Below are 15897 nucleotides of genomic sequence, written 5' to 3'. Positions count from 1 at the left end.
ACCACCCCCACAATGCCAGGCAGGTGCCCAGATTTTTTCCGACTGAACACAATTACCATGTAGACCCATTCTATCATGTGTAGGCCTACCAGCTCTCTCCTGCTCGATCTGAAGGCGCTAGAATACACGCGTACTAGTACGGTACCAACCCTGGCTCGCAAGCCATACTAGTACAACACCAACCCTCAAAGAGTTAACACATTCACACACACTTGCGAGAAGTCTGAGCCCCTTGCACAAAAAACCTCCTTTACCCCCTCTCTCCAACCTTTCCTAGGATGACCCCTAGCCTGCCTTCCTTCCACTACAGATTTATACGCTTTCCAAGTTATCCTATTTTGTTCCACCCTCTCTAAATGCCTGAACCACCTCAACAACCCCTACCCAACCCTCTGGATAATACTTTTAGAAACCTCACACCTCCCCGTAATCTCCAACCTACTTTATAAAGTTTTTCTACTTATTTTTACTAATTTAAACAGGAGAAGGGGTTACTAGCCATTAAATATTATACTAAAAGAAAAGGCAGGCTATGCTTCTCCTCACGTTTCGGGTACTGAAAAAAAACTTGAAATAAATACACCTAAAACCATAGGACATTAGTACACCGTATTAGATAAAATAAAAATTAAAAAACATAATTTAGAGTAAATAAATTGAAAATACTGCTACAGGTTCGCCATCACAAATCTGGCATCATTGTGCTGGATTACTGAGTTTGCCGGATTACAGAGTGGTTAGGATAGAATACACTTAACCCTTTCAGGGTTTCGGCTGTACTAGTACGGCTTACGCGCCAGTATCCACAAAGTACTAGTACGCATAAATTCTAGCGCTTTCAAATCTAGTGAAAGCTGGTAGGCCTACATATGAAAGAATGGGTCTATGTGGTCAGTGTGCGCAGTATAAAAAAAATCCTGCAGCACACAGTGCATAATGAGAAAAAAAAAAACTTTGACCGTGTTTTTATATTAAAACAGCGACTTTGCACTATATTTTCATATGGTATTTACTGTTGTATTCTAGTTTTCCTGGTCTCATTGCATAGAATGGAAGACATATTACAGAAATTGATATGATTTTGACTGGTTTATCAAAGAAAGTATCTTGAATTGAGCTCAAAGTAGCAGAAATGTTCAATTTTTACCAAAGTTCAAAATTAAACAAATAATGCTGCGCGTCCAATACACGTCAACTGGTGAGTCTAATATTCTTTCACAAGTGCGCCGACATTATTTATACCATTTCTACACTAATGCAGTAGTCTGCATAACAGTAAATCTTATTTTTTTGGTGAGAATAAAAATTCAAAGTGGAAAGCAAAAGAAATGTAAGAGGGGCCTGGAGACATGACTAATGAACAGAGGAAATGTTATTTTAGTGCCAGGAATGTCTTCCTTGTTTATTCTGGACCCTATCTGGAAATTGGCATCTTTTGAAATTTGTGTGAAATTGGCAAAAATTGCTAAATTCTGACCACTGTATTCCATAGTTGAAATCGGTAAACTGGTGGTTTCTTTTATTCATTCGATAGAAAAATGGAGTTCTAGCGAAATAGTTATGATTTTTGTTGACTAGTACATTGGAATTGGCCAAAAATAGGGCTCAAAGTGGGCAAAATCGCCGATGCGTAAACATCGTCGAGATCGCTAACTTTGTGAGAGCATAATTTCCTAAGTTTTCCATCAAATTTCATACTTTTGGCGTCATTGTGATCGGGAAAAGATTCTCTATCTTTTCATAAGAAATTTTTTTTTTTTTTTAAATTTGGGGGACCCTGAGAACAAGTCTCTGAGAGGGCCTGTGGACCCTGAAAGGGTTAATAAAGTTAACCAACTTTACTTACACAAGAATGTTCATTGAACATTGCCAAAGAATCCAACATTTCTGCTACTTTGAGCTCAGTTTTAAGGTACTTTTCATCGTGAAAGTCGACAAAAAACATGAATATTTCGCTAGAACTCCATTTTTTCTATCGAATGGATGCAAGAAACCACTCATTTATGAAATTCAACTATCCAGTACAGTGGTCAGAATTTAGCAATTTTGCCAATTTCACACAAATTTCAAAAGATGCCAATTTCGGAATAGGGTCCAGAATAAACAAGAAAGACATTCCTGGCACTAAAATGACATTTCCTCTAGTCATTAGTCATGTCTCAAGTCCCCTCTTATATTCTTTTGCTTTCCACTTTGAATTTTTATTTTCACAAAAAATATAAGATTTACTGTTATGCAGACTACTGCATTAGTGTAAAAAATGGTATAAATATTATTGGTGCACTTGTGAAAGAATATTAGACTCACCAGTTGACGTGTATTGCACGCTTGGCACGATTTGTTTGCTTTTGAAGTTTGGTAAAAATCGAACATTTCTGCTACTTTGAGCTCAATTTCAAGGCACCTTTCTTTGTAAAACCAGTCAAAATCATCTCAATTTCTGTAATATGTCTTCCATTCTATAAAATGAGACCAAGAAAACTAGAATACAACAATAAATACCATACGAAAATACACTGCAAAGTCGCTGATTTATTCAAAAAAAATGGTCAAAGTTTTTTTTTTCTCATTATGCACTGTGTGCTGCAGGATTTTTTTTAGACTGTGCACACTGACCACATAGACCCATTCTTTCATATGAAGGCCTACCAGCTTTCTCCCACTAGATTTGAGGCCGCTAGAATTTATGAGTACTAGTACGTCAAAAACCCCTACGCGTAAAACGTACTAGTAAGACGAAAACCCTCAAAGGGTTAAGGTACTTTTCATCGTGAAACCAATCAAAATCAATCTATTTCTGTAATATATCTACCATTCCATCAAATGAGACAAAAAAAAAGAATAACCATAAAAACCATATGAAAATATACCACGAAGACACGGCTAATGGCCGAGAAGTGGTCTTCATTATTTATGGTCCAATTTTTTTCATTTTTGGTGTATGTTAAGAAGCATCTTTCCATCATGCACTGCCCAAGTTTCAATAAGACAGCCCAACAAACTCAGAAAAAAATGTTTACCAAAAATCATATATGGCAAGCCCAAGCCAGGTACTGGAAATAGGTCACTTTGTCTGACTTTTTTGAGTTATCCTCAGTTCTCTATACAGTAGGGCCCCGCTTTACAGCGTTTCGCTTTACGACGCTCCACTAATACGGTTATTTCAAATTATGACCAAAATTCGCTATACGGCTCCCCCCACCTGACTTTCTAATATGGTCACCGCGCCCCACCTGGTTTGTTTACATTCTCTGTGAGATCCGTAAGCACTAAGTCTCTCTATTATGTCTGGAAACAACAAAATTTCAAGTGTTTTTAAAAGTTATTTCATATTTCATATATAGTACTCTCATAATTATACTTATGTATTCCTGTACCTAAATAAACTTACATACTGTGCTGGCGTGCAGGTACACATTAAAATCAGTAAGTGTGTCTTATGTATCGAGATGTCATATTAGTAATGATGATAATAATCATCGAGTCTCATTAAATCTTCTATATTACATTAATATACATATTTTCATTAATCCATCTATGATTTTTTTTCAAAATTATATAATAAACAGGATGCATAGCATATAAATATGATCAATGCACCCCGCAGTAGAATAAATAAACATATATATGAGATGTGGTAGCAGACGACTTGCACAAATGACACCACATTAGAAATGATAATAATAATAATCACCGAGTCTCATTAAATGTCGTATATTACGTTAATATACAATTTTCATTAATCCATCCATGATATTTTTTTCAAAATTATATAATAAACACAATACATAACATATAAAGATGATAAATACACCCCACAATAGAATAAATCAACAAATATGAGAAGTGGTAGCCAGATAACTTGTACAAGTGATGGCAAGAATAACATTTTCTCTAGTCTAACATAAGAGAAAATGTGCTACTGGGGGTAACTGTAGAAAATTATTCCTTTCGTATGTATGTAAGTTTATTCAGGTGTACACAAAATACAGTTACATAGATTATCATACATAGCAGCATATGTGTAGAGAACCTAGGATAACCCAAAAAAGTCAGACAGAGTGACTTATTTCCATTGCCTTCATTCAGAGCGTCATTTCTTCTAAAAATGGTGTTACATGAGAATGGGAGTGTTCTTCTTTATTTATTCTACTGTATCAATGTATAGACAACTTGTACGCAATGTAACTTGTACACAAACCGGACGTGTACATTTTGTTTGTTTACAAAACTTACGTTCGCCTGGTTTGTTTACATAACTCTGCGCCTGTCCTCCCTCATGTACTGACTCTCTCACTCTCTCTCATTTATTTGTTTTATCTCGTTTACTCACTCCTGACCCTACATTAAGACTACAAATATTTTAAGGAAAGTAATGAGTGAACTGTATATGCACTTTATTGCTCCGGGATGCTTAAAGATCATAGAATATATGTGTGGGTGGAATGGCCTGGTATGGTAGCCTGGCTGACCACCATACATACCACACTTGATTTCTTACAATAAATAGTGCTCATCTCACCCTAGATTAAGACTACAAATATTTTAAGGTAAATAATGAGTAAACTGTATATGCATTTTATCGCTCTGGGATGCTTAAATGTAATGCAATACGTATTATGTGTAGGTGGGGTGGCCTGGTATGGTAGCCTGGCTGACTACCATACATACCACACTTGATTTCTTACAATAAATACTACTCATCTCGCCCTAGATTAAGACTATAAATATTTTAAGGTAAGTAATGAGTGCACTATGTGTGTATTGTACTTTTTTATTGTTTGTTGATGCCTAGTTCTATTGCTAAATTAATATATGTTAGTGTATCACTAATACTTGCACAAGGGATGAACATAGGGAATATATAATAGCTAAATTCAAATCCAAATACCTACAAAAACCTCTCACATTGATAAACATCTACAGAGTTCCACAGTCAAACATTAGCCGATTTAGTCAAAACCTAGGAAGTATGATAACTGATGCATGCATGAACAAAGAACACTTACCACTCTCAGGTGACTTCAATATAAATCTCCTGCAAGACCAGGATCCACACGTTACTGAATTCACAAACACAATGAGTAACTGCATGTTGCTACCAACAGTAACAAAACCTACAAGAGTTACAGAGACTAGTGTTTCCCTACTTGACCACATCTGGACCAACACCATATCCCCTTTAAAATCAGGCATAATCACAGATAATACCACAGACCACTACCCTACTATCCTCATAACAACTCTTGGTAAATTACCCCAAGACACTACTAAAGTAACCTTCAGACTTCACAATGAGGCAGCCATTAATAACTTCACAACAGCAGTAACAAACATTGACTGGCACACTGAGCTAGGAATCTATACAGATATTAACGAATGTATTAATAATTTTCTAAAAAAGGCCCAATACCTCTATAACAAGCACTGCCCTAAAAAAAATTAAATAGATGACAGCTAAGAGACTGAACGGTCCCTGGCTAACACCCAGCATTCTCAAATCCATAAATACAAAACACACATATGAAAAACAGTACAGAATGGGTCACATAACCAGAGACCAAACAAAACGTTACTCGTCAATCCTAACCAGCCTGATAAGAAGAGCAAAAAAATTGTATTATGAGAACAGATTATCCAACATACGAGGTAATATAAAAAAGACCTGGAAAACCTTATCAGAAATTCTAGGAACAAAAAAGATATCACGAAATAGCGAAATTAAATTAGCAAAATCAGATGAACCCCAACTTCCACCAACAGAAACAGCAAACAGACTCAATGATTTCTTATCCACTATAGGAAAAAACCTTGCCAATAAAATCCCAAGCTCAGATACCCCACCAAATGACTACCTCACTGGCAACTACCTGAACACACTGTTCCTAGCTCCGACTAACCCATACGAAGTCTCCCTTATTATCAACACACTAAAAAACAAGACGAGATTTAAATGCCTTACCACCCTTTATATACAAAAAAGTGTCACAAGTGCTATCACCAATCATTGCAACACTCTTTAACAAATCCATTGAATCCTCTACCTTCCCTACAGTTGTGATTCTTCCCTACAGTTTTCAAAATAGCAAGGGTCACCCCAATCCATAAAGGAGGAGACCAAACAGAGTTGAATAACTATAGGCCAATATCCAACTTACACCCTCTCTCAAAAATCTTAGAAAAATTAATTCATAAACGAATCTACTCCTACCTCATCTCCCAAAACATACTCAACCCCTGCCAATTTGGATTCAGGCCTAATAAAAATACTAATGATGCTATTATACACATGCTAGAACATATATACACTGCAATAGAGAAAAAAGAAGTCCCACTGGGGATCTTCATTGACTTACGTAAAGCTTTTGATACAGTTGACCATGACTTGCTCCACATAAAATTGTCACACTATGGTATAAGAGGGCACTCCCTCAACTACCTCAAGTCATACCTCAGCAACAGAAGCCAATGTGTGTACACAAATGGGGCAAACTCTTCCGCACAACCTATTACAGCTGGTGTCCCACAGGGAAGTGTCCTTGGCCCTCTTCTCTTTCTCCTATACATAAATGACCTACCAAATGCTTCACAATTACTCAAACCCACACTATTTGCAGATGACACTACATACGTCTTCTCTCACCCGAGCCCAGTCATGCTAGCCAATACTGTAAATACCGAATTACAGAAAATATCTACCTGGATGAGGACTAACAAACTTACTCTAAATACAGTATTGACAAAACCTACTTCATTCAGTTTGGTAAGAGCTACAGATGTCCCTCTTAACATAATGATAAATGGATCACCTATCACAAAGCTAACAGAGGGAAAATTCTTAGGAATCCACCTTGATAATAGACTCAAATTTCATACACATATACAGCAAATTTCTAAGAAAATTTCCAAGACTGTAAGCATACTATCGAAGATACGGTACTATGTTCCACAGTCAGCCCTCCTGGCCCTATATCACTCTTATTTACCCCTATCTCACCTATGGAATTTGTGCATGGGGCTCAACAACAATTAACCATCTCAGACTGCTAATTACCCAACAAAAGGCTGCAGTCAGAATGATAAATTCCCACTACAGGCAGCACACTCCACCAATATTCAAAACACTAAACCTACTCGCCATACAAAACATCCATACTTATTACTGCACCTATTACATACATAGAACACTTAACTCTGATATTAACCCTCCCCTCAAACATTTTCTTGCCAACCTCAACAGAACACATGACCATAACACAAGGCACAGATCACTCTTTGATGTTCCTCGTGTCCATCTCACGCTATGCAGAAACTCAATGCACATAAAAGGCCCTAAAATCTGGAATTCATTACCTGTAAATATAAAAGAAACACTACCTGTTTATAAATTCAAGTCTCTTCTCAAAGATCACTTACTCACCCAAAACCAAATAAATACTGAATAACTGAACCTTATAAATTGTACATCTTAAATGTTTCTCATAATTATATCACATAAATGTTAAACCTAAGACCCAATCTAACTTTGTGGTTAGTGGTCAGTGTGCACCATATAAAAAAAAATCCTGGAGCACGCAGTGCATAATGAGAAAAAAAGCTACGACCGTTTTTTTTAATTAAAATGCCGACTTTGTGGTCTATTTTCGTATAGTATTTATGGTTGTATTCTCGTTTTCTTGGTCTCATTTGATAGAATGGAAAACATGTTACAGAAATAGAGATGATTTTGATTGATTTTACTATAAAAAGAACCTAGAAATGGAGCTCAAATTAGGGGAAATGTTTGATTTTTGCCAATGTTCAAAAGTAAACAAATGATGCCATTGTCCAATAAATGTCCAACTAGCCATTCTAATATGCAGTCATGAATGGGTTGATGTTATTTATACAATTATTACAGTATTGCAGTAGTCTGCATAATAGTAAGTCTTCTATTTTTTGTTTGAATAAAAATTCAAAATAGAAAGCAAGAGTAATATCAGAGGGGCCTGGAGACGTAACTGATGAACAAAGAAAATGTTATTTTAGAGCCAGGAATGTCTGCATTGTTCATTCTGGACCGTATTTTGAAACTGTCATATTTTTTAGTTTTCGTGAAATTGGCCAAATTGCAAATTTCTGACCACATTATTAGGTAGTTGAAATCGGTAAATGGGCAGTTTCTTGTACTCAATCGATAGAAAAAAATGGAGTTCTAAAGAAATAGCTATGAGTTTGGGCGACTGGAACAAGGAAATTAGCTGAAAATAGGGCTCAAAGTGGGCGAAATCGCTGATTTGTAAACAGCGCCGAGGTCACTAACTTTGCGAGAGCATAATTCCGTCAGTTTTCCATCAAATTTCGTTTTTTTTGGTGTCACTACAATTGGGAAAAGATTCTCTATCATTTCATAAGAAAAATAATTTTTTTTTTTTTTAAATTTTACGACACCAGTAGACACCTCAGGATTGGGGGTTGCGACAGTCAAAGGGTTAATATCCTCAATTGTGTAAACCTTATAGGTAAGGCTTGGGAGGGAGTGACTAAGAGGACCTTGAACTCTGCTTGGAAGAAACTGTGGCCAGAATGTGTAGACAAAAGGGATTTTGAAGGATTTGAGGCTAACCCTGAGAAGCGTATGCCAGTTGAGGAATCCATTGTGGCATTGGGGAAGTCCTTGGGGTCGGAGGTTAGTGGGGAGGATGTGGAAGAGTTGGTGGAGGAGAACAATGAAGAACTAACCACTGATGAGCTGCTAGATCATCTTCAACAGCAAGAGGCCAGACCTGAGGAAACTGCTCTGGAGGAGGGGAGAGAGAAATTGAAGAAGTTGCCTACTTCAAAGATTAAGGAAATGTGTGCAATGTGGCTTAAAGTGCAAACCTTTTTTGATGAAAATCACCCTGACACAGCTATTGCAAGCCGTGCTGGTGACTATTACACTGACAATGTTGTGAAACACTTTAGGAAAGTCATAAAGGAACAAGAGGTACAGGCCTCTATGGACAGATATGTTATGCAACAGAAGTCCAGTGGCTCTCAAGCTGGTCCTAGTGGCATTAAAAGAAGGGAAGTAACCCCAGAAAAGGACTTGCTACCTCAAGTCCTAATGGAAGGGGATTCCCCTTTTAAACACTAAGACCATCCACACTCTCCCCTCCTCCCATCCCATCAATTATCACCAGATCTTCAATGAAGGTAAGTGTCATGTAATTGTACATCTCTTCTTCAGTTTGTGTGCATTAAAATTAATATTTCATGTGGTAAAATTTTTTTTTTCAGACTTTGGGGTGTCAGGAACGGATTAATTTGATTTCCATTATTTCTTATGGGGAAAATTAATTCGGCTAACAATAATTTCGCCTAACGTTGAGCTCTCAGGAATGGATTAATATCGTTATGCGAGGGTCCACTGTATTTAATCTTTAACCTTAGCTGGTAAACCATTTCTCAACATAGACAATGCTCCTGCTCATCCTCCAGACTTGCCAGAGTGAATTGCAGGAAAGTTGAGCTTCATAAGAGTGAAGCTTTTGCCTCCTAATACCACTCCTCCAAAGTATTATTCTTATTTTCCTTTTTCTGGGCTGTCTTCCACAGAAGACTCACCCCCAACAATTGAAATTGGCATATTTTGACCTCCAGAGGGTATTCAACTTTTCAACCCATTTCAAGTCCCTCTTCTTAATACAGTGGACCCCCGCATAGCGATTTTAATCCGTGCAAGAGGGCTCATTGTTATGCGAAATGATCGGTATGCGAATGAATTTTCCCCATAAGAAATAATGGAAATCAAATTAATCCGTGCAAGACACCCAAAAGTATGAAAAAAAAAATTTTTACCACATGAAATATACATTTTCCTACACACAAAGAGAAGGATACATGCACAATAGTAGAGTAGTACATGCACAATATATATTGTGCATGTACTAGTCTACTAAATGAAGAATAAATGACACTTACCTTTATTGAAGATGCAGCAATGACTGATGAGACACTGTGTCCTGGGAGTGCCTTTTCCTCCTGAGTACTGTAGGTCCTGTTTGGCATTTTCTTCCAGAACAGGCCTTATCACACTGTGTATGCCACTACGATTCTTAAATCTCTCAAACCAACCTTTGCTGGCTTTAAATTCACCAATATGAGCACTAGTTCCAGGCATTTTTCCCTGTTCACCTGGGTGTTAGTCGACTGGTGTGGGTTGCATCCTGGGAGACAAGATTAAGGACCCCAATGGAAATAAGTTAGACAGTCTTCGATGACACTGACTTTTTTGGGTTATCCTGGGTAGCAAATCCTCTGGGGTTAATTGTATCTTGGTATTCTCAATAAGCCACACCAACAATGGTGCTACAGCAGCAGCAGCAGCAGCTGACAGTGCAGCAGCAGCAGCAGCAGCTGACGGTGGTACAGCAGCAGCAGCAGCTGTACCACCAATAGTAGCGATGGTTGATTGGGGTTTATTATACAACCTGGCCAGCTCGGAGACACGCACTCCACTTTCATACTTATCAATGATCTTTTTCTTCATCTCTATAGTAATTCTCACCCTTATTGCTGTAGGGTTGGCACTAGAAGCTTTCTTGGGGCCCATGGTCACTTATTTTGCAGATAAAATCACCAAAAACACTGTAATAATACGAAATGTTCCGATTGTATGCTTGGATGTTACCGGGGAGGCTGGCTGGTAAACAATGCCACCGGCAGCACATATGAGGCTGGCTAAGGGCACACATTGGACGCGTCTCGGACGAACAGCGGTGAGCGGGTTTTTGAGCGGTATGCGAGGCAAAATTTTTGCGATAAAAGCGAGCGGTATGCGGATTAAACGTTATGTGATGCCAACGGTATGCGGGGGTCCACTGTACCACTATTTTACTCTAAGCAGGAGTGACAGTAACTTGGGCACATCATGCAATCCTCAATTCCAACCACTCAGAAACTATACAAAGTTTAGCATTAACCATTCTCCTAGGAATCTCCTTTACCTCTCTTCAAGCATATGAATATTTAGAAGCATCTTTTTCTATTGTAGACTCAATCTACGGAACTACCTTCTTTGTAGCAACTGGATTTCACGGCCTTCACGTAATTATCGGAACCTCCTTCCTAACAATTTGTTTTTAGCGTCTTTACAAATGCCACTTCTCCAATAACCATCATTTTGGATTTGAGGCCGCAGCTTGATACTGACACTTCGTTGATGTAGTTTGACTCTTCCTTTATGTTTTTATTTACTAATGAGGAAGATAATTTTTTAGTATAATATTGTACATCTAGCTTCCAACTTGAAAGTCTAATCTTTTAGAAAAATTAATTTTAACCATCAACTTAATTATTTTTTTAACATTATTGGTGACAGCCTTAATCATACTCCTATTATCAATTTTATCAAAAAAAAAAAAAACATCCTTGACCAAGAAAACATATCTCTATTTGAATGTGGGTTTGATCATAAAACCTCTGCTCGGTTACCCTTTTCTCTCCAATTTTTTCTTATTGCTGTTATCTTCTTAATCTTTGGTGTAGAAATTACACTTATCCTTCCTCTAGCCTCTATTTGCCCTTTTACAAATGTCTTCTCTTGAAGATTCACAAGATTATTTTTCTTCTAATTCTTCTTCTCGGTTTATATTATGAATGGTATAAAGGAGCCTTGGAATGAGCCAACTGGAAATGCAGTCAACAATAACATATGATTTGCATTCATAAAGTGTTTTAACCCTTAAATGGTCCAAACGTATATATACGTTTTTTCAACATCTGAAAGTATGTAAAAAATGTAGATCTTCTTTTTTGTTTTACATTTGAAAACGTGTAAAAAACTTTTATCTACATTTTTTTTTTATATTTGAAAATATGTAAAAAAAAAAGTAGATCTGCTTTTGTAGCAATACGAATTTGAACGTCGATTTGTTTGGACTGTTTAAGGGTTAAAACCTCTTAAATTAGAAAGTGAAAATTTACGTTTAGTTTCAGCCTAAATCTTGTTTATACACCTCTAATTTTTGACAGAAGCCAAATCGGAGGCCTATCACTGTTAATGATAAAATTGAAACCTTCTTTCCTGCCAAAGAGAATTATGCCAGTGAAAAAGCTTCTAACTTGCATTTCTCTTTTTTATAGTGAATGAAGCATATTACATTTCAATGTAAAAGCTGAAGATCTTTCCTTCTAAAAATATTACTTACAGGTATAAACCACCTTTGCAGCTTCAATGCAAAATTCTAATTTAAAATATATAACTAAATAAAAATAAAAAAAATACAATAATAACCCAAACAAAAAATCCTTGTATATAAACTATAATTATGTTCTGTCTAAACTGCAAATACCTAGAACCTGTTATTAACCCATAAAATCCTCCTTCGCCCTCAAAATACTCTAATCAGCCTTAATCCCCAACCTTAAAAAAAGTATCCCCTACTTCCAACCTTCAATGTGATACTCTAAATGTCGACAAAATGGGTATAAATCACATAGATCCTATGAATACAATATAAGAATAAAACCTTACAGACTTAAGACTAGATCTTGCCCTAACTATATTAATCACACAACCCAAAAGGGCCCCAATCCCTCTTGCTAACAAAACTAACCTAAAACTTTAAACAAAATCCTCAAACAAATTATATAAGGTTCTGGAAACACAATTTAAGCCAGAATAGAGCCACCCCCACAGCCCCAATCCCCAATACTATTATACCCCTTAATATCATTCTATGCCTCTCCCTAAAAACATTATAGACCTTATGTTAGAAAAACATCTCAATCTATAATAAATCAACCAAAATGTATAACATACCATCAAACCAGTACCTAAAATATAAAAAAAAAAAAAATTAAATTAATTTCCCTCATAAATGCTACTTCTAAAATCAAATCCTTAGAATAAAACCCAGCCAAAAAAGGCATACCACATAAAGCTAAATTAGCTAAATTTATACAAACTCTAGTTAAAGGTATGCACATTACCAACCAACAGTGGTCCCTCATTTTTTGTAATTAATCCGTTCCTGGAGGAGCTACTATAAAAGAAATTTACGATTTGCGAATCAATTTTCCCCATAAGAAATAATATAAATACAATTAATCCGTTCCTGACACCCAGAAGTATTAAAACAAAAAAAATTTTTACATGAAATATACATGTAGTACATAAACAATACAATGGGAAATGATGAATGAAACATTAACAGCATAACACTTACCTTTATTGGAGATTCTTCTTAGTGTATGGGAGACTGGAGGAGGAGAGAGATTGGATTGTTTACAGTTTGGAAGGGAAATCCCCTTCCAGCAACACGTCAGGTACCAATTGCTTCTCTAGGGTTGCTTCTCTTCTCTGTTCCTTAATGCCACTAGGACCACCTTGAGTCACTCTAGTCCTGTCTCGCAAAGTAACTGTGGAGACAGCTCTGTTTCTGGCGTCTCTTTAACACTTCCCTAAAACGGCCCAAGACTTTGTCACTGTATATATTTCTCACCTTCTTTACCACAGGCTTGGCACTAGGAGCTTTCTTTGGAGCCATGGTAGCTTATTTAGTACAGTGGACCCCCGCTTTACGATCAGCTCCCAATGCGACCAATTATGTAAGTGTATTTATGTAAGTGCGTTTGTACGTGTATGTTTGGGGGTCTGAAATGGACTAATCTAATTCACAATAGTCCTTATGGGAACAAATTCGTTCAGTAATGGCACCTGAACATACTTCTGGAATGAAATAATATCGTAAGGCGGGGGTCCACTGTACTTGCAAGCACTAAAATGAGTGGAATATTATGAAATATTTCGTAGGAGCACTTGAGGGGACCTTCACTCACTGGTAAACAATGCCAGACTGGCTGGGTAGGGAGGCCTTCCCGGCTCACACTGTGCGTACGCGTCCCGGACGAACTACTATTCGTGAGTCAACCTATGAAAAGCGAGTCTATGTTTATATGAAAATACCCCTATGATTGGCGAAATTTACGATTGTCGAGAACTACGAAAAGCGAGGGACCACTGTACCTATACATGTATTCCAAATATCCTGATAATCCTTAACTCTATGAATTACCATGCCAGCACACACAAATAATAGAGCTTTAAACAGAGCATGAGTTAGCAAATGGAAAAAAGCAAGATCAGCAAACCCTAAAGCCAGGATACTCATTATAACTCCTAACTGTCTCAAAGTCGATAAAGCAATAATTTTCTTTATATCAAACTCAAAATTAGCCCCTAAGCCCGCTATAAATATTGTTAAACAAAAAATAATTAATAAAAACCTCTGTATACATGAATCATCCAAAGCCCCACTAAATCGAATTAAGATATAAACACCAGCTGTCACTAAAGTAGAAGAATGAACCAAAGCCGAAACACGTGTAGGAGCAGCTATTGCTGCTGGAAGCCAAGCCGAAAACAGAATTTGGGTCCTTTTAGTTATGGCAGCAACACTTACAAAAATTTGTATTAACAAAAAATCCTCACTTAAATACCTCCCATAAAAAATAAAATTCCAACCTCCCAACATAAATAGCAAAGAAATCCTCAATAAAATCCCTACATCTCCAACCCGAGTTGACAACACTGTCAACATACCCGCATTTGCAGACTTTTCATTCTGATAATAAATTACCAATACGTAAGAAATTAATCCAAACCCATCCCAACCTAAAAGAATCCTGATTAAATTAGGCCTAATAAAGCCCCTATAGATAAAACAAAACCAAATACAAAGTACATAAATCGTCTATACCTTTTGTCCTCGCTCATATAATCTCCCCTATACAGTGGACCCCCGCATAGTGACTTTAATCCGTGCAAGAAGGCTGATTGTTATGCGAAATGTTCGGTATGCGAATGAATTTTCCCCATAAGAAATAATGGAAATCAAATTAATCCGTGCAAGACACCCAAAAGTATGAAAAAAAAAATTTTACCACATGAAATATACATTTTCCTACACACAAAGAGAAGGATACATGCACAATAGTAGAGTAGTACATGCACAATATATATTGTGCATGTACTACTCTACTAAATGAAGAATAAATGACACTTACCTTTATTGAAGATGCAGCAATGACTGATGAGACACTGTGTCCTGGGAGTGCCTTTTCCTCCTGAGTACTGTAGGTCCTGTTTGGCATTTTTTTCCAGAACAGGCCTTATCACACTGTGTATGCCACTACGATTCTTAAATCTCTCAAACCAACCTTTGCTGGCTTTAAATTCACCAATATGAGCACTAGTTCCAGGCATTTTTCCCTGTTCACCTGGGTGTTAGTCGACTGGTGTGGGTTGCATACTGGGAGACAAGATTAAGGACCCCAATGGAAATAAGTTAGACAGTCTTCGATGACACTGACTTTTTTGGGTTATCCTGGGTGGCAAATCCTCTGGGGTTAATTGTTTCTTGGTATTCTCAATAAGCCACACCAACAATGGTGCTACAGCAGTAGCAGCAGCTGACGGTGGTACAGCAGCAACAGACGATGCTACAGCAGCAACAGACGATGCTACAGCAGCAGCAGACGATGCTACAGCAGCAACAGACGATGCTACAGCAGCAGCAGATGATGCTACAGCAGCAGCAGACGATGCTACAGCAGCAGCAGATGATGATGCTACAGCAGCAGCAGACGATGCTACAGCAGCAGCAGACGATGCTACAGCAGCAGCAGACGATGCTACAGCAGCAGCAGACGGTACTACAGCAGCAGCAGCAGCTGACGGTGGTACAACAGCAGCAGCAGCTGACAGTGCAGCAGCAGCTGACGGTGGTACAGCAGCAGCAGCAGCTGTACCACCAATAGTAGCGATGGTTGATTGGGGTTTATTATACAACCTGGCCAGCTCGGAGACACGCACTCCACTTTCATACTTATCAATGATCTTTTTCTTCATCTCTATAGTAATTCTCACCC

The 15897-nt window shown here is 37.5% G+C and overlaps 2 pseudogenes; both read right to left on the bottom strand.

The window, feature by feature from the left end:
- Positions 1-11883: 11883 nt before the first annotated feature.
- LOC138853656 (NADH-ubiquinone oxidoreductase chain 5-like) lies at positions 11884-12978 on the bottom strand (annotated as a pseudogene).
- A 989-nt stretch (positions 12979-13967) lies between these two features.
- LOC138853655 (NADH-ubiquinone oxidoreductase chain 5-like) lies at positions 13968-15578 on the bottom strand (annotated as a pseudogene).
- Positions 15579-15897: the final 319 nt, after the last annotated feature.

The sequence above is a fragment of the Cherax quadricarinatus genome, chromosome 36 (genome assembly GCF_038502225.1).
Source record: "Cherax quadricarinatus isolate ZL_2023a chromosome 36, ASM3850222v1, whole genome shotgun sequence".
NCBI classification, from domain to species: domain Eukaryota; kingdom Metazoa; phylum Arthropoda; class Malacostraca; order Decapoda; family Parastacidae; genus Cherax; species Cherax quadricarinatus.
Note: the sequence above shows the minus strand (reverse complement) of the source record. Positions and strands in the feature narration are given on the sequence as shown.